Genomic DNA, 18,409 nt, shown 5'->3' with positions numbered 1-18,409 from the left:
CAAAAAATGTGGTCCGGCTGCAATTGTCCAGTAAAGTTATAGAATGTACTAGATCAAAGAGTCTGTGGACCGAGGAGGAATTTCATCAGTCAGAGAGCGATGAATCTTTGGAATTTGTTGCCACAGAGACCAAGTCATTGGTTGTATTGAAGGCAGAGATTGATAGCTTCTTGATTTCTAAGGGGTTTAAAGGTTATGGGATGAAGCCCAAATGGGGGTGATAACAAAATCAGCCATGATTAAATGGTGAAGTCAACTTGATGGGCTGAATGGCCTAATTCATCTCATACTGTATATCTAATTGTCCTGTGGTTAATGTATGAAAAGAAAAGGGTTGGAATAAATGGGTCATTTATGGGTTGGCTAGTCTTGGTGAAGGGGATGCCAAAGGTTTTGGAACTAAGGCCCCAGATGCATACATCTATGTATATTACTGATCTGAATGAGAGAATCAAGAGTCATATATCCAAGTTCACTGATAAGGTGGAGGTTGTGAAAAGGATAAAGCGAAAAGTCAGTGTAATTAAATGGCAGGTGAACTTCTGTATGTGTGAAAACAAACTGAGGTTATCCACTTTGATGACAAATAAAAAGGGAGAATATTGTGTAAATGGAGAAATGCTGAGATATCTTGTTATTCAGAGGGCCCTTATAATCTTTGCACATGATTTACAGAAGTTAATGTTTAGATGCAGCAGATGATCAAGAAAGTAAGAACACATTGGTCTTTGTTATAAGTGGATTTGAGGTCAAGGGTAGAGACATCTTGCTCAACATATAGGGCTCTGGTGAGGTATTGTGGAAAAGTCTGCTCTTTCTACATAAAGAAGAACAGTCACAACAGAGAGCATGCAGCGAATATTCACCAGCTTTGCTCCTTTACTTCAGGTTAGTTATACAGGGGGAGATCAGACAGACTGGGCTTATATTTCCCTGAGTTTTGAAGAGTTAGCAGTGATTTTGTTGTAACATATAAGAGATTCTGTATGTAGATTTGATTTTTCTCTGGATTATTGTCTCAACATAAGGGGCAGACATTCAGAGATGAGAAAGGATTTCTTTCTCCAGAGGGTGGTGAATTTTAGAATTGTCTACCCAAGAGGGATATCATAGTTCAGTTATTAGTGGGAGAGAGAGATTAATAGAAATTAAAGCAAACAAAGTATATGGAAATAGTGCAAATAAAGGGATACCGGAGTAATGGATCATCTTTGATCTTACTGGATAGCAGAAGGATGTCGATGGGCTGAGTGGCCTTTTCTACTGCTACTTCTGATGTTCTTGTATAGCTGATGAAATATGAACCACATGTGTTTCTAGTATTTTCTATTTTTACTTCAGATTTACAGATTTCATAGTGGTTTTATTTATCTCATAGTGGTCACAGTTTAGCAGAGGTTGTAGGTCAGTTCTCTGGACCACCCAGAGCCCTAGCACCTGATGTCTGTCTACAACCTGACGAACCTTTAGTGCAGAGTTTTGTCAAATGCCTTCCGTAAACCCAAGTATCCCATGGATATCCCCAGTTCATTCATGTAATTTCTTCTTTAAAGAATTCCAGTAGGTTAGTGAGGCATGACCCCATTGCTTCTAAAACCCTGCTGACTGCCTCTTACAGCATCTATGCTTTTTAGATGAACATTGATAGGGTGCCATAAAATGCTGTCAAGCATTTTTCCCACTACCAATGTTAGACTAACTGGTCTATAATTCCCAATTACATCCCCTTCTTGAGTATTTCTGCATGTGAGTGAAAATCACTGCTTCTATTTTCTACTTTGCCTCATTCTAGTCTATATTTAATTAGCAGCCAGACTTTTTTTTTTGAAATTCATTCACTTCCTAAAATAATTTGTTGAGAATTAAATTGTAGCTGAATTCTGAATTCATCAATTTGCCACAAGGGTGTTTTTTCAGCTGCTGAATGTACATAGATTGGAATATTGGTTTATTATTGCTGAGTAGGTTTATTATTGCCACATATACTGAGGTACAGTGAAAAGCTCATCTTGCATAACCTCCATATGGATCTTTTCAATATAGCACAGCATGGAGGCAGTACAAGGTAAAACAATAACAGAATGCAGAATAGTTTTACAGTTACAGGAAAGGTGCAGTGCAGGGAGTCAATAAGGTGCAAAGCCATACCAATGTAGTTTGTGAGGTAAAGAGTTAATTTTATCATGCTAGGTGACTGTGGCCATTCTTGAGCATGGTGGTACATGCTTTCAGGCATTTGTATCTTCTGCCCACAAACAGGAGAAAATCTGCAGATGCTGGAAATCTGAGCAACACACACAAAAATGCTGGAGGATTCCGGCCTGAATCGTTGACTGTACTTTTTTTCCATTGATGTTGCCTGGCCTGCTGAGTTCCTGCAACATTTTCTGTGTGTTGCTGTATCTTCTGCCCCATGAGAATGGAGAGAAGAGAGGCGGTCTGGGGTGGGTGGAAGCTTTGATTATGTTGACTGTTTGTTGTCATTAGCTGAAAACTGAGAAGTGGATCCAGGTCCAATATTTGCAATAGGCTGGGGTCAGCAATCTTTGCCTTAAAAATCCTTCAGATTTTGGTTAGCCCGCTGAAAAGGGAAGTTTATTTGCAACAGATCAAAACAGTGGAGATGCTTTCAAGCAACAGAGGAGTACTCACCAGTTTAGGAGAAGGCTGGACATGTCACAACCTTTCAAAGGGTTGTCATTTTATCCCAGACACCACACCCTGTGCCTCAAATCAGCTCAGGGTGAAGACGTGGGAAAGATTTAGGTAAATAAGGAAGTCAGCAAAATTAAAATGCAACCCAGTATTTTCTCTAATGGGAATATTTCTAAATACACAATCCATTGAGTCCAAAAATAAGCACAATAGTCACTAAAGCACTCGGGTAATCTGATCATTTTCCTGCAGCTGGTCATCGCAAAACACATACACTAATACATAAGCAAACATACACATATTAACATGCACAGACACATATACGTACACAAGCAGTACACACGAATGTTAACAGCAATCCTCCCTGACCTGTGGCAGTTCCCAGAGAACCCTTAATGCCTTATGTGATGCTGGAGAGAAAGTTCTGATTCAGTGTGGGCACAGGTACAGAATCACACTGCTCCATAGCTGTTCAATATTCTGTATCAGTCCAACATCCCATTATTAATCCTTAAGTAGACACTTTTATTTGGAGCTGAATGAAGGGTGGAAGGCACCAGGGTGAAAAAGACTATTTCATTTAGCCATAACTCATGGCACGTGGGTGAATACGGAGCATTCTTGTAAGAAAGTTCATGTGACAGACAGAAAAGAACTTGCTCCAGTGGAATCCGATATCAGAGCCTGTCTGGTCATAAGTTACAACTGTGGCCCTGCTTTCAGGATAATGGCTGTCTGTGTTATACTCACCCCGTAGGAGGACCTGAGCTTGTATTCATCCCAGGTCAGCAGAGCTATGGTGAGATTACTGATGAGAAGTGGGTCCGATAATAGAGTGAGTATTGTAGTCAGCCCAGCATCAGTTAGCTTTGCAGGTGTGGTTGTGTTGATCTATGGGCTACAGTCATCATCCAGCCACTCTGGCTAACATTTACCTTCCATAGGCACCTAAAAAAAGCCACCAGATATCTATGTGCATATATGAGAAGGCTAAACTGGTAACAGAAACTGTAACGGAAGTACTGCAGTTGTTGTGAATCTGAAACATGCTGTAGTTCTATCTAAATATAGAAGATACGGCTCTACCTTCAATTATATTTCCCTCAGTTTGCTCCACTGTTGTTATTTTTTTTTGTTTATTTTGCTGTGTAAGTTATGTGGAATTTATGTTAACTTAGGTTAATTACTTGATGTTTGCAATATATTGTGTTGCTGCTGCATAAAGCTAGCTTTCATGGTATTTAAACCTCTGGGTGTGTGTGATCATGGCAATAAACTTGCAGCTAACTAACTTAAGATAAAGTCTAAAATTCCTGGACAGTCAGCACCTGCAGGAATTAAAACAAAGTGTATGTGTGAGATCAATAACCTTTCACCAGAGACACAGCCAGCCTCATGAATGATCATTGACCTGAAACATTAACTTTCTTTTCTCTCTCTCCACAATACTGACTGACCTGCTGAGTGTTTCCAGCAGTTCTGTCTTTTATTTTAGCTACAGAATTCCTTCCATTAAAATTTTGGCTAGAATTCAAAGTACTTCATTGGTATGAAGTGTTTTGAGGTATTGGGAGATCAAGATAGGCAGTGTGTAAGTGTAGTTTTCTCTTTTTGCATTTCATGTGATTGTTCAGATTGTTCACTCATGGGACATTGGACCTTATGAGTAAGGCCAGCATATTGCCCTTGAGAAGATGAGGTGAATTAAACTTCAATAAAAAGTCTTCCATATTAATCAACACACACAAAATGCTGGAGCAACTCAGCAAGTCAGGCAGCAAAGCATATTGCCCAAGATGTTAAATGTTTATTTCCCTCCATAGATGCTGCATGATGTGCTGATTTCCTCCAGCATTTTGTGTGTGTTGCTTAAGACTCCCGGTATCGGCAGATTTTCTTGTGCCACTCACTTCCAGGTTGATGTTGGGCCAGTAGTTCCAGAATACTGACCCAATGACACAGAAGAAATGCTGATATATTAGCTTAAGATAGCGTTTGACTGAGAGCAGTAATGGAGAGTGGTGCATTGTCACAGCACTGAATTAGTAATTCTGAGGTAGAGGTGTACCCTTAGAAGATATATCCAAAGAGGAAGGTATACTCAAAGAAGCCTTGGACAGTTGCATGAGGCTTTCAGGGACCATCTTCTGCATTGTTAGATTGCCTTCTATTTTATTGGATTGAACGATGTGGGCTGATGTTCACAAATTGATAAGTTGACACAAGAGTTTTAGGAGATACTGGAAATCTAGAGCAAACACACACAAAGTGCTTGAGGAACCCTGCAGGTCAGGCAGTATCTATGGACGGAAAGGAACAGTTGACATTTTTGGTCCAGGCCCTTCATTGGGCATACGTTGACGGTTCTCTACTGATGACTTAACTCCACAGAATGCTTGGGCCTTTTTTCTCACACTGGCCATCTAAATGACTGACAGCTGGGAAGTCCACAAACATCTAAATAACAATGTCAATGAGAAGAAATCATTGAACAACTTCAGCCTTGTAACATCCCCCAAGGCACCTTCACAGCATAGTCATACAACAATAATGCAGAGCCAAAGTAAGTGGTCAATAGTTAAAGGTGACCCAGAACAAGTGGGAGACACACTGGAGACAAGAGGTCACTGGATACATTATGCTGAGAGTGTTGTGGGCTTAGGAGAGGTTCCACTAAAAGATGTCTATGAGGAATTTGCCCACGATAGTGACAATTTTAATACCAAGTTGTTACTGGATCTGGAAATGAATAAGCAAGAGAAAGAGAAAATAGGGTTGAAGTTAGTAAAGGGTCAGCAGAGGTTTGGACGAACTCAATAATTCAGAGTGTAGGAGGCAGAAAGGCCTCCAACACTCCAGAGGAGTATGGATGAAATAGTGGACTGGAGGCAGGAGATGTAGGTACCCTGAGACTGCTCATGGCAAATTTCCTACACCTTTTATTGCAGTTTGGTGCTGCCTGTTTTAAACCACTTCTTTCCTCTTCTTAAACATTTATAGAGTTTTCCATAAATAATCAGACATCTCTCCCTGAGTCCCAAATGCAATCCATGGCCTTTAAAACTGGAGTTCCTGACTTAATTCTAGATCAATTTTGTCAAGTAATCAGTATTTTCTGCCTTCATGGTGCTATTTTAATGGTTCCCAATTGCATTTCACAGATGATTTAGAGAATGAATGCATTTCCCTTTTCATTAGCTGGCTCACTGTGCAGGAGAAATTGTCTACAGCTGGAGTCATGGATTCACTGAATCGTAGAGTCATTCTGCACAGAAACAGGCCCTTCAGCCCACCACATCCTTGCCGACCATTTTGCCCCTCGGCACAAATCCCATTTACCCTTATTAGATCTGTACTCTTCAATGCCTTGTCTATTCGAGTATCTGTCTAAACAATTCTTAAAGCTTTATAGAGGGTGCAGAGACAAATTTACCAGAATACTGCCTGGATTAGAGAACATGCCTAATGAGGAAAGATTGAGCAAGCTAGGGCAGTTCTCTTTTAGAGTAATTGAGGATGAGAGACAACTTGATAGAGGTGTATAAGATTATGAGAGGCATAGACTGAGTGAATAGCCAATATCTTTTTCCTATGGTGGCAATGCCATTACCACTGGACATTTGTTTATATGAATGGACAATGTGCACGGTATGTTTTTTTTCCACAGAAATTGATCATCGTCTGGAATGCACTGCCAGGTTTGGTAGAAGAAGCTGATACATAGGACCATTTAAGAGACTCATAGATAGGTAGATGGAAGCTAGAAAATGGAGGGCTGTGGTCTGTGTAGGAGGGAAGCTTTAGATAGATTATAGTGTAGGTTTATATAGATGAACACAACATCTTGGGACAAAGGTCCTGCACTGTTCTTTGTTCTATGCTCTTAAATGCAGTGATAGTGTCTGACTCCACTGCATCATCTGCCATTGCAGTCCATATATCAGCAACTCTCTATGTAAGAGAAAACTTACCACCCACAGCCCCTTTAAAACTCTTTCCTCGTGTGTTAAATCTATGCTTTCTTGTTTTTGATAGAGTCTTTCCATTCTGCTAGGTTGCAGCACAGACAGAGGCCATTTGATCTATTTGGCTTGTGCCAGCTCGTGAAAGACCTAGCCAGACAAAAACTTCCACTTCTTGAGCAGTCACCACAATCTTTCATAGTTCCCTCCTTCCAGGTATTTATACAAGTTTCTTTTAAAGGTTATTTAAATTTGGCTCTTTAGCCCTTCAAGTAGAACCATCATGATGAAAACACTTGATGTACAAAACACATTTCCTCATGCTCCTGGCTCTTTATATCAGTATCAATGCTTTCTGTTAATTTGCCCTTAATTTCTTCTTAAACTATCTGACCAAAACCGTGCATGATTTTGAACACTTCTATTAAATCTTCTTTTTACCTTGAGGGGGAAGCAACCACATTTTTTCCAATCTTTCCCGAATGCCCCCACCCCAACACTCATTCCTGCATTCTATCTGATGCCTTGTCATCCTCCCAAAATTTTAACCTGAAATTGATGAGAATTGTTGTATAATTGTGGAGTCCAGAGTCACTGAGCACAGAAAAAGGCCCTTTGGACCACCATGTCCATGCTGACCATCAATACTAACTCTATTTGGCCTCAAACAAGAGAAAATCTGCAAATGCTGGAAGTTCGAGCAACACACACAAAATGCTGGAGAAACTCAGCAGGCCAGCATCTACGGAAATTTGGACTATATGTTTCTAAGCCTTGAAGATTCATGCTTTCATCTAGATGCTTCTTCAATGTTGTGAGAGGTTCTACCTCCACCGTCCCTTCAGGTAGTGCGTTCTAAATTCCAACCACCCTTTGGGTGAATGGATTCTTCCTCAGATTCTCTCTAAACTTCTTCACACTTACCCTAAACCTATGTTTCTGGTTTTGGATTGCTTCCAGCTATCGAGCTTACCTTGAGGCCCATAGTTGGTCAAGGTCGACCATGGATGTTGCATCCCAGATGTCCACATGATAGCCAAGCCAGTATGCAGTCTGGGTCAGTACAATATGGAAAGTGAGCTGTTGTCTACGTGGCAAGACTCCTCCTCTTCACACACCTGATGAATCCAAAGAAACAGCAGAGACCGATACAGTTTGGCACCAGCGATGTCACAGGAGTCGCCAGTCAGCACTGAAATCAATGTAGGACTGCCTTAGGGACCCCAGCTCTGTAATTTCCCAAAGACTTCCCCACAAGTGGGTGTAGCCGCAAGGCAGTGGAAATTTGAGATCAGAGTTTTCCTTCTCCTAGATGAAATGCCAACCACAGCTGATCAGCCCCTTCTCCTTGAAGCGACAGGCTTTAAGGCAACAGTAATCTACTTTTTCCCATTCTTCTGTCAGTAGACACGGTTCCACTAGGCTTAGTAGCTAAGCTACAAATGCAGACCAGGTGTTGGACTTGATTGTCAGAGGCTATTTGAGATGTATGCCATTGGGAGCATTTAGTAGGTAGTGGGAAATTATTCCCACTTCCACCCTTGGCTATAACAGCCTTAAGGAACTTGAGCTTATCTATGCTTCACATAATTGTATACACCTGTATCAGGTCCCCCCCCCCCCACCACTTAGCCTCTTCTGCCGACTATCCAGACTCTCCTGGATTTACTGACAGACAGGTTTATGCAGCACAGAAAAACCCAGAAATCTACAGTTGCTTTGGATAGGTTGCTTGTATCCTGACCTCATTTCATACACATTGAAATTGGCCCACACAGACTCTTTCCCCAGGGTTAGCGAATAAACAAGTATAACACATAGGCTTAAAGTCAGAGGGAAAGATTTAAAAAGGAACTGAGGGGTAACTTCTTCATGCAGAGTGTGGTGTGTATATGAAACAAGCTGCTAGAGGAGGTGGTTGAAGTAGGTATGATAACATTTAAAAGGTATTTGGATAATACATGGATAGGAGAGGTTTCGAGCAGGGGTTCCAAATCTGTGGTTCATGGGCCCCTTGGTTAATGGTAGGGGGTCCATGGCATCAAAAAGGCTGGTTACCTTTGTTTAGAGGGATATAGGCAAAAGATAGGCAAATGAGACGACGACTGTCAACATGAACAAAACAGGTTGAAGAGATTCTATAAACTCCTTGCTTTAAGCCAATTTATTTTTACATTGGCTTCCCATCTAACCCTAATCTTCCCCTTCTGGAAGACTAAAATTACTTCCTATATTCAAGCTAATTAAACTCCAGATCCCTCCCATCAAACAACTTTCTCAACTCCTCCTGCCACCCTTGCTACCTGCCCATGATCATAGACATCTCCCTTTATTTAAATTGCACTTATTGGTAGAATTTGTAACATTTATTTTCATTACCTTCTTCCCGCAGATCTGAAATCAGTTTACCTTGAACTGTTTGTTTTGAATTGCCTTTCTTTGCTCTGGCCGTTGCACCCACTGTGTCTGTTGATATCTGCTGCTAATCTCCTCAATGCTTATTATATTTCTGTGTTTTATTTCATCTGCAAACCCTGAAATTGCACCATGCGTGCCCAAGACAATAATATTTATCAACTGGACCAACGATTCGAGCAACATTTCCCGAAGGACGCTTCCCTCCAGTCTGAAAATCAAACGTTCTCCCTATTCTTTCTCTTCCTTGTCCAATTTCTGATTCACACAGCCACTTTCCATTAACTGCAGGGACTGCAGCGTTCCACGTTATGTGGCACTTTTGTCAAACTCCTCTTGAAAGTCAATGCTTACATTAATAGCACTACCTCATTCAATTACTCTCCCTGTAATTTTATCAAAGGATGTTAAGAAATTTGTCAAACACATTGCTTTTAACAAATCTGTTCATGTTTTCATTTATTAACCTGTATTTTCTAAGAATTAATCTTGCTCCAGATTATTACCTCCAAACATCTACTACATTAGGCTGACTGTCCTGTTGTTACCCAGTTTATTCTCATTTCCAGTTTAAACAGAAACTTATAAACTATTGTCACTACAGCACGACTTATACACACATAGCAAGTCCCACGCTGTAATATCCAATTATGCAATGGTCATTGGAAACCAAGTGCCAAATTCTTTTTTAATGATTTGTTGGTAACTTTGGATGGTCTTTTGGGTATTGTTTCTAACTTATCAGCTGTCTCGATCCTCCACTTCAAGCACAATGCAAAGAATAAATTACTTATTGCCTGTACAAAATTGTACTTTCACCCTTCCTTGTCAGAGAACCACTGAAATCCCTTGCGTTCAGCACAGTCCGTTTTCCCTGAAGCCTCTATTACTCAGCTAAACCACTTCCTCTCTATTTGCTTTCCCTGAGCTAACAGGCAACAGAAGTTCTATATTTCCAATTTAATTTAAAATGATTTTCTGAGTTAACTGTGGTTATGATCTGGAACTCAGTGCCTGTAAGGGTGCCGGAAACAGAGTCAGTCAAGGCTTTCAAAAGGGAATTGGACAAGCACGAGGGAAAATAATTTGCAGGGCTATGGGGAAAGAGTTTGGAGAATGTGACTGAGTAGGTGGCTCAATGAGGCAGCACAGTCTTGATGGGACGACTGGCCTCCTTTGTGTCCTAATGACTCCTACGCACTTCTGCAATGTTCTTAAATAATTCATATCCCTCCTGTAAGATCACTGCACAGCTGCTCACTTCTGAGATACATTACCTCTAAGGATTAGCTTCATGCCTGCTTGGTGACTTAGATAAGAAGGCACCTCTTTCTGGGAGTGAAAATCAGAGGTTCACCAGTCACAGAGCAACAAAAGGTAAAGTAATGATAATTTAGGCAAATTTATGACTGATGACAGGAAATTTGTCTTTCTGTAATCAACATGTCACCTGGACTAACAATAACAACAACTCTAAGATCATTTAAGTCACAAGCGCATCCTGCAACAATCAGATCAGAGGTGCCCTGATGGAGGATGAGCCAAAGAGATCTTCTTATAATTGTTGACTTTATATGTTGTTGCCAAGTGATAATGTCATGGTCCGGTCCGTGAAGTCCACATTCCGGTTCACAGTCTGGTCCATTGTTCCTCATTCTAGGTTTTCCAGTTTCCCCTTGTTCTGTTGGGTGCTCTAATTGAGGCACCTGATTCACATTTTGGGCTGGTTCGCCTCGTCAGTATCCCGTCCTTGCCTCTGTGGGGTAAGCCAGGCCATTTTTGCCATTACCCTGAGGCTGGACTGTTCCATTCCCTTCCCCTTCCTTCTGTAGCCCTTGCCTGCTACCTTCACCTGTAGCCTCGCATGCTACCTTGCTTGTCTCCACGCCTCCGCTAGGTAGGTCCGGCCATTTGCCGCTACTTTGAGTTGGGAACTGTCTCTGTGTCCATGCCTTTGTTAGGTAGATCCGGCCATTTGCCGCTATCATGAGTTGGGAACTGTCTCTGTGTCCTCGCCTTCACTAGGTAGGTCCAGCCGTTTGCTTCTACCTTGTGTTGAGAACCGTCTGTTTGTGCCCTTGCCTTCGCTGGGTAGATCCAGCTGTTTGCTACTACCTTGAGTGAGATCTGTCTCAGTGTTCTGTGTATGAGTCCCGGCCCTACGTCCTGCTCCCTAGGAGCGCTCCTGACTTTGTGTTGCGCCCCGGCCCCAAGTCCTGTTCCCAAGGAGGGGTCCTGGCTCTGTGTTCCATGTTCCTGTTCTCCCTCGACCATGGCTCTGCATTCCTGTCTCCCTCGACCAAGTCAAGGCTTCATGTTCTCGTCCTGTCCATGAGCCTCACCCAGCCCAGTGCTGGGGTTCCCTCGTCCTGTCCAGGAGTCTTTCATCCTGACCAAGCCACGTCCAAGAACCTTGTCCTGTCCAAGCCACGTCCATAGAACCATAACCATAGAAACTACAGCACAGAAACAGGCCCTTTGGCCCTACTTGGCTGTGCCGAACCATTTTCTGCCTAGTCCTACTGACCTGCACACGGACCATATCCCTCCATACACCTCCCATCCATGTATCTGTCCAATTTATTCTTAAATGTTAAAAAAGAACCCGCATTTACCACCTCATCTGGCAGCTCATTCCATACTCCCACCACTCTCTGTGTGAAGAAGCCCCCGCTAATGTTCCCTTTAAACTTTTCCCCCCTCACCCTTAACCCATGTCCTCTGGTTTTTTTCTCCCCTTGCCTCAGTGGAAAAAGCCTGCTTGCATTCACTCTATCTATACCCATCATAATTTTATATACCTCTATCAAATCTCCCCTCATTCTTCTACACTCCAGGGAATAAAGTCCTAACCTAGTCAACCTTTCTCTGTAACTGAGTTTCTCAAGTCCCAGCAACATCCTTGTAAACCTTCTCTGCACTCTTTCAACCTTATTTATATTCTTCCTGTAATTTGGTGACCAAAACTGAACACAATACTCCAGATTCGGCCTCACCAATGCCTTATACAACCTCATCATAACATTCCAGCTCTTATACTCAATACTTCGATTAATAAAGGCCAATGTACCAAAAGCTCTCTTTACGACCCTATCTACCTGTGACGACACTTTTAGGGAATTTTGTATCTGTATTCCCAGATCCCTCTGTTCCACTGCACTCCTCAGTGCCTTACCATTAACCCTGTATGTTCTACCTTGGTTTGTCCTTCCAACGTGCAATACCTCACATTTGTCAGTATTAAACTCCATCTGCCATTTTTCAGCCCATTTTTCCAGCTGGTCCAAGTCCCCCTGCAGGCTCTGAAAACCTTCCTCACTGTCTACTACACCTCCAATCTTTGTATCATCAGCAAACTTGCTGATCCAATTTACCACATTATCATCCAGATCATTGATATAGATGACAAATAACAATGGACCCAGCACTGATCCCTGTGGCACACCACTAGTCACAGGCCTCCACTCAGAGAAGCAATTCTCTACCACCACTCTCTGGCTTCTTCCATCGAGCCAATGTCTAATCCAATTTACCACCTCTCCATGTATACCTAGCGACTGAATTTTCCTAACTAACCTCCCATGCGGGACCTTGTCAAAGGCCTTACTGAAATCCATGTAGACAATATCCACTGCCTTCCCTTCATCCACTTTCCTGGTAACCTCCTCCAAAAACTCCAACAGATTGGTCAAACATGACCTACCACGCACAAAGCCATGTTAACTCTCCCTAATAAGCTCCTGTCTATCCAAATGCTTGTAGATTCTATCTCTTAGTACTCCCTCCAAGAACCTCATCCTGTCCTAGTCAATGCTTTGTGTTCTCATCCTGTCCATGTGCCTCGTCCTGTGCAGGAGTTCCACATCCCATTCTGTAGCCACTTCCTGTTCTGTAGCCATGTCCTGTCCTTGCCAAGATCCTATTCCTGAGTCCTAGCCTAGACCCGGGTTCCGGTTCCAAGTCAAGACACAGGTTCCAAGTCCCATCCAAGACCCAGGTTCTGGGTCCTTGTCCAGGCTCTGGTTCCGGAGTTCAATGTCCTAGCCCAAGTCTGTGTTCTTGTCTCAGCTCCTAGTCTGCATCCAGTCACGTACCTAACTCTAGTCTTGTCCTGTTCCTAGTACTTCAGTGTCTGTGTCTTGCATTTGGGTCTGCCACCAACGCCCCCCCTTATGACAGATAATTTCTTCTCTGCCCCTACGTGACTCCTAAATCTTCGTCCAAATGATAATTCCTTGAAGTAGTGCAACTTTCCTCCCATTCTCAGTCTGCATGTTATAACTGAGGCTTATGTAGAGTGAACTGAAGTCACTCAGACTAATTTCATTGGGGCATTCATTTGTTGTCTTGGATTTAAATCTGGAATCCGGAAGAGAAAGTGCTTTTCTGATCCCCTCTCCCTGCCCTTGTGAATATCAAGGACTTAGTGTATACAATTCCCAGACATCCCAATCTTTTTTATTGCTAATTATCTCTCCTGCTGTTCTCTTTAAATCCCCAATAACAGCCAAAACCAAGAAATACATTATTTTTCTCCTTCATACTTTTCTCTCCTTTCATTAGATCATTGTGTATCTGTATCAAAACTCTATCTATATCACGGTGCTCCAGTCCTTACTGTATTGAATAAGTTTCTATTGACCTCAGTTTTCAAATATTCAAGATACGTTTTTTAGAGAGTACAGTACAGAAACAGGACATTTGGCCCAACACATCAATGCTGACCTTTACTTCCACCTACACTGGTCCATAACCATCCATGCTTTGCCTAGTGTCTGCCTAGAATTCTCTTAAATGTAGTCGTTGTATCTGATTCCACCACCTCCTTAGGTAATACGTAGCAAATATCAGACTCTGTCAGAAAAACTTCCCCTTCTGATCCCCTTTAAAACTCCTTTCCCTCACTTCAAATTTATGCACTCTTGTTTTAGATATCTTCTCCATGGGAAAAGATTCTAACTCTCTGCACTCTATATGCATCTCAAAATTTTATGTATCTCTGTCAGTTGAGCCAGCGACCCCCTTCACGCAGAGAAAATGTATCTATCTTATCCAAACTTTCTTTACAATTCAAGTCCTCCAACCCAGATAATGTACTGACGAATGTCCTCTGTGGTGTCTGTAGCATAATCACATCCTTCTGCAGACTCATCCAGCTCCAGCAGGGGCACAAGCCTCCCAACCATCAAGGACATCTATAAAAGGCAGTGCCTTAAGAAGGCAGTATCCATATCATTCAGGATCCTCACCACATGGGACATGCACTGTTCTCAATACTACCATCAGGGTGGAGGTACAGGAGCCTAAAGACCCATACTCAACATTTTTGGAAGAGCTTCAATGGTTCCAAGGTCCACTTATTATCAAAGTATACAACTCTGAAATTCTTCAATTTTCCAGGTAGCCATGCAACCAAGAAAGAAAATAAAAGCAGCACGATCATCAACTCCCAAATCCCATCTATCCACAAAAAACAACGAACAAAATTGGAACAGGCACATCAACCCCCAATTCCCTCTCAGGCAAAAAATAAACCAAGACGATCGGGTGAAAAAGCTGTGAGATTGAGAAAAAGATTTTATAGTCCAAGTCCACATCCAAAACACAGAGAAAACCTGGGCAACACTCTCCAAAGCGGCAGGATTTCCCTCCTCTGGTAGCGTAGTACAGTGAACAAAAGACAAGTAGCTGGTGCTCACCCTCCATACTCACTTGAATGCTTCAATTACTGTCATTGCTTTAGTTGGCAAACAATGCAAACTTTAATTGGCAAAAAGGAGCCAAACAACGGCCTTCAGCCTGCACTATGTGGTTTTCCCACGCTGCCTCTGCCGCTTTGAATCTCTCAAAGATGGCAGAGCACTGGACTACCCAAACAGTCTCCAAACGTCCACACTCGCCTCGATGTTTCAATCACCCTCATCGCCTTAATTGATGAACAATGGAGACTATAATCGGTGAAATGGAATCAAACATCAGCACGCACATCCCCCTGCGGCCTTCTTGCCACAAGGTTCCTGCACGTTGCCTTTGCCTCCCGGAATCTCAGAGAATGCAGATTGCTGAAGCTCCCAAATGATCTCCAAACAACTAAACACAGTCTCCAACGGTTCCAGAATCACATTCAAGATGAGAAACAAAAATAAAAGACATCAAAGAAGTGAAAAAGATGGTTCCATGATCTACCCAGAAGAAGTCAACCAAAGGAGCATTGTGTGCAGGCGTCAACTTGACTGAAGATCAGTCTTCTTCCCTTCAACCATCAGATTTCTGAACAGCCCATAAATCCATGAAAACTACATCACTATTCCCCTTCTGCACTATCTATTTATTTACTATTATAATGTATAATAATTTGTTCTGTCTTGTACTGCACTGCTGCCACAAAACCTCAATTTCCATAACACATATCAGTGATAATAGACAGATTCTGATTCCTTTAGGGCAGTGAGACATTTTTGTAGAAGAGGATTCCAGAATTCCAAGGCTTTTTGTATGAAGAAATATTTTCTCAAGTTAAATATCCTTTTAACTTTCCAATATTATGATCTGACTCCGAAATACTTTAATAACATCATCTCTGTTAAAACATCCTGCTATTGTACACTCTACTAAAATCTGTAATCTCTCTGTGGAAAATGGAAACAGCGTAGTCATGTTTATTGGACCTCTTCAAGTGCCAGGAATTGAATTGAATTGAATTGACTTTATTACTTACATCCTTCATATACATGAGGAGTAAAAATCTTTATGTTGCGTCTCTGTCTAAATGTGCAGTGTGCAATTATAGTAATTTATAATAAATGTTCTGTACAACAGGATAGTCAATATAACATAGAAATACAGTAGCATCAGCATGAATTAATCAGTCTGATGGCCTGGTGGAAGAAGCTGTCCCGGAGCCTGTTGGTCCTGGCTTTTACGCTATAGTACCGTTTCCTAGATGGTAGCAGCTGGAACAGTTTGTGGTTGGGGTGACTCGGGTCTCTAATGATCCTTCGAGCCCTTTTTACACACCTGCCTTTGTAAATGTCCTGAATAGTGAGAAGTTCACACCTAATGTGCTGGGCTGTCCGCACCACTCTCTGCAATTGAGGGAAGTACAGTTCCCATACCAGGCAGTGTTGCAGCTCATCAGGATGCTCTCAATTGTGCCTCCGTAGAAAGTTCTTAGGATTTGGGGGCCCATACCTTTTTCAACCATCTGAGACCCAGAGTGTAGGTATGGAGCACTCAGTGAGTCAGATCCCTGATTTCGGGCTGATTTTAGTGTCTTGCAACATATTCAATAGCATTGTAGTTTTACCCCCTTGGACCCCCTTGCTTTCCTTTACTGCCACCTCTAGTCCAGTGGCTTTGATTACAAGTAATCCTCAGTTAACTCACCTGTGCCCTGTTCAGGTGAATTATTTCATTTACTTTAAATTCCATCTGATGTGTACTCTGGAGCGACAGAGTCTGCAGATGCTGGAAATGTGGAGCAATGCACAAAGCACTGGAAACACTCAGAAGATCAGACAGCACCTGTGGAGGGAAATGGACAGAGAACATTTTGGGTCAAGAAAGAGGGGGAAATAGCCAATATAAAAGCTAGGGGAAAGTTGGTGCAAGAGCTGGTGAATGATAAGTGGATCCAGTTGAGGTGGCGGCGGGGGGGAGGCAAGATAGGTCGGTGAGGGAAAGGGAGAGTGGGAATGATGTAAGAAGCAGGGAGATGATAAATAGAAGTAAGGAAGTTCTGAAAAAGATGGAATCTCATAGGAGTTGAGAGTAAATTATGGAATAAAGGGAAAGAGGTAATGAGTAATTGGAGAAGGTAGGGGAGCGGTTAGAGACATGTACCCTGACCCATTTCTAGTTACTTCATAGTCAAACGGAATAGAATAACCAAGGCTGCAATCTCAGGTTTCCATCTCCACTTCTTCCCTCAGCAGGTCCCTCCTTTCAGAAGATGTACTGCACCAACTTAACCTCCGAAGGAATTCCCAGCATCATGCCGTCCACAGTCCAGAAGGATGATGATATCAAGTTCCAAGACGTCGATATGTCAAAGTTCCCTGCAAGTCATGCACCCTTCTGATTTTGGAATATATTGTAGTTTCTTTTTTAGATGCTGAATTAAAATCCTGAACCACACTAGGAGAGCATTTCACTTGATGAAGCCCAACACTCAATTCCCAAGGGTGACCAGTGCTGGATATGCTTTGTTGACTTTGCCATAGAACCTACATCTTGCAATGAATGTTAAAACTTTCCTCACATATTCAGTAGCTGATGAGGGATATGATATAACAACTCACCCGTTCTCCTCTGATGTTCCCATACTCCCTCAGCATTGCACTAAGGCAGCAGCCTAGATGCAGATATTGGTGACCAAGTGTTGATGGTGGATGGGTGGGCACACAACTTACTGATTCAGTTCCACCCTCTATACATCACAGTGTAGTATTAATGCACTTACAATGTTCAGTTTCTCCTCTTGTCTCTGAAATACACAAATTTCAATAAGAGCCTTATTCCTTCCCAACAAGGCAACATTATGATCTTCTGTCTAATCAATGTTGCCCTAATTTCAGTACTGACATGACATCCATTAGTTGAAGAGTCTAACGTCTGAGGAGAGAGCCTCAAAAATAAAGGGATGTCCCTTTAAAACTGAGATGAGGAGAAACGGCTTCAGCCAGAGGGTGGTGAAAATCTGTAGAATTGTTTGCCACAGAGGGATGTACAGGTCAATTCACTTGAGTGTATACAGGCAGAAATTAATTGAGTCCTAATTGGTAAATGGGTTAAAGGTTATGAAGGGAAGGAGCAAAAAATAAATAAATAAATAAATAAATCAATCAATCAATCAATCAAAAATTAATTAAATGGCAGAGCAGACTTAACAGGCTGAACGGCCCAAGTCTGCTCCTGCATCTTATGGTCTCCAGGAGTTGAAGAGTACTTTCCAGAAAATTGTTGCAAGTAGGATTAAGAATAACACAGGATTTTTAAAGAAGATGCTTCTAGCTTTTTGTCCACCTATTTTTTTTAGTTATAAGTGAAGTTGGGATTGATTTAACTGCTGGTCACTCAATCATCTTGACACTTGTTTGGCAAGCCAGCACAGTGTGAGCGTAGATATGTCCAGTGGCTGGGTCATGCTGGGTGGTGCACAGGAGAGGTGAAGAAATGAGGTCTCATAGTTGGTGTTACAGTACCCAGTCCTTGTCTCCTTCCTTCTGGCCACACTGCTTCTTCTTTTGGCAGAAAAATTGTGCACTGGACTAGAGACGATATAGAAATATGAGGCAAGAGGTAGTTGAGGACCATTGAATTTATGAGAAGATAAAGGAACACAAAATATTTCTGCTAAAAAAAATCAATTCCATTCA

The 18,409-nt window shown here is 42.0% G+C and overlaps 1 long non-coding RNA gene across 1 annotated transcript; it reads left to right on the top strand.

The window, feature by feature from the left end:
• Positions 1-748: 748 nt before the first annotated feature.
• On the top strand, positions 749-17,016 carry LOC134358204 (uncharacterized). The gene is made up of 2 exons (XR_010020828.1): positions 749-888; positions 16,964-17,016. It is a non-coding gene; the product is annotated as an uncharacterized LOC134358204 (long non-coding RNA).
• Positions 17,017-18,409: the final 1,393 nt, after the last annotated feature.

The sequence above is a fragment of the Mobula hypostoma genome, chromosome 18, assembly GCF_963921235.1.
Source record: "Mobula hypostoma chromosome 18, sMobHyp1.1, whole genome shotgun sequence".
NCBI lineage: Eukaryota > Metazoa > Chordata > Chondrichthyes > Myliobatiformes > Myliobatidae > Mobula > Mobula hypostoma.
Note: the sequence above shows the minus strand (reverse complement) of the source record. Positions and strands in the feature narration are given on the sequence as shown.